We start from the raw sequence: 1,967 nt of genomic DNA on the forward strand, positions 1-1,967 counted from the left end.
CTGTGTAAGATGGCTGTGCAGTCTGGATTAGTACTGCTGCTGATAGTCGTATTCATAAGTCAGGGTAGTTAGCAGGATCTGGACGGGGTAAAATATAGGTGGAGGAAAGGTAATGCAAGGACAAGTGGTGCATACCTCTAAACTGCTTTTCTGTAAGATAATTATTTTCATGTGTAGATATAAGGGATGCAGAGCAATTTAAGCAGTTTCTTTTATCAATAATCCACCACATTAATGGTCTGTAAATTTATGAAGTACAGGGGTCTTTTTTCCATTAAAAAAAAATGCTTTGAAGTAACCCATATGAAACATATGGCTACTAAAACTGTGCCCATCAATCTGTACAACTCATCCCCATTCTGCAGGGAGGACCACGGCTGATTTTAGCAATAATTCTTATAACATATACAATAGAAGTGCAATAATATATATATATTTTTTCGTGCGCATAATTACTATTTGTGTGCAGTATGTTTAAAATGCCGTGCAATATTCCATATTCCTTTCATCATTACTACTTGCTGCCACTTTTGTATTCGTTCTCTGTCTAATGTAACTTTTTATTCTCATTTCTATTGTTATTTCTATGAGGCACTGGCTCTGAATTACTTTGAATTAATTACTTTATACTTTATATTTCTATTTCACTTATAAAACACTTTATATATTTTTATCTTAGACACATTTTGCACACCATCAGTGAACAGGTGTGTAGCACTGAGTCTGGTCTTTGCACCACTTCCGGGTTGAGATTTTTCTGGAAGCACCTGGAACGTGCTGTATCTGAATAAACACTTCCTGGTATGTGACGCCGCAGAGTAATTTAAATATCTTAATTGTTCCTCGTGTCGACACTAATAAGCAGTTTGTATTTATTAGAGACTCCACCGTGAAGGAGAGGGAGACATCCTCTGTCCAGTTGTTACTGTTGGGACTCAGTGGTGAGTTCAAGCACACATCTCTTTGCTAGCTTGTTGCTAGTCACTGAGTAGAAAGAATAAAAGCTACTACACTTCCCAGGAAAACCAGCTAATGAGAATGACGTCTAATATTTTCACAGCACTTGAGTGCTTGTTGTTTCATTGATTTAATGCTCTAAATAGATGCTAATGCTAAACGCTTGTGCTAATTGCTAAGCGCTAGCTCTGGGTGCTGGGTAACTTGCTTGTTAAATTGTACATAAGTCGAACTGTTAAATGACTAGAAATAATGTATAATGTTAAAATACAATTATGTGGTTTATGGTTATACAAAATAAGTTTGTCAGTGTAAAACACACAATGTTGTCATGATGTATAGGAATTCACTACACTAATTATTGTTTATACTGTATATTATAAGTTGCTCCAGATGTAGAAAATTAACTTCATGTGGTCTCATGCAGAAGAGAACAGAATAACTAACTGTTTTTTTCTTGTATTATTATAATTTGGAGATACTGGATTGAATCTGGAGGATTCTGTGATGGCGAGTCCAGCCTGTCAGACAGAGGACGTGTGAGCAGTGTGTTCAACCGTGGGACAAGTCCATAGAAGACGACCTGCTCGATTCATCTAGTCCAACATCAGATAAGAACTCTTAAATCTATCCATATTCACAAGGTCAAAAAAATTGACTATTGGATCATAGACTCATTTTGTTGTTTTATTTAATTTAAATTCTATTTCAGCAAGTTGTTGCTTTGTCCTCGAACCTAAGTAGATGTTAGCATCTCAGTTGCTCCCATTGGGTTTAGACAAGAGGGGCTACATTAACAACTGACCTGTATTCACCATCAAATCTGAGAAATTGAGGAATTTAAAGAAACATATTAACCTCACCCCCAACTCTGAGAATAACTACAAAACATATTTTCGTAAATGCCCCCAGAAAATGGTGAGGGGGTAAGAGGGGTTGTTTGTGTGAGTCAGGAGCTATTCAGTGACATCCTCAGGCCAGAGAGAAATGAAGAGTGACACAGAATCGTG

General features: G+C 36.8%; 1 long non-coding RNA gene across 1 annotated transcript; it reads left to right on the top strand.

The window, feature by feature from the left end:
- The first annotated feature begins 706 nt into the window (after positions 1–706).
- LOC117754884 lies at positions 707–1,585 on the top strand. Its single transcript, XR_004612513.1, has 3 exons — positions 707–774; positions 880–941; positions 1,436–1,585. It is a non-coding gene; the product is annotated as an uncharacterized LOC117754884 (long non-coding RNA).
- Positions 1,586–1,967: the final 382 nt, after the last annotated feature.

Source organism: Hippoglossus hippoglossus, chromosome 21 (genome assembly GCF_009819705.1).
Source record: "Hippoglossus hippoglossus isolate fHipHip1 chromosome 21, fHipHip1.pri, whole genome shotgun sequence".
Lineage (NCBI taxonomy): Eukaryota > Metazoa > Chordata > Actinopteri > Pleuronectiformes > Pleuronectidae > Hippoglossus > Hippoglossus hippoglossus.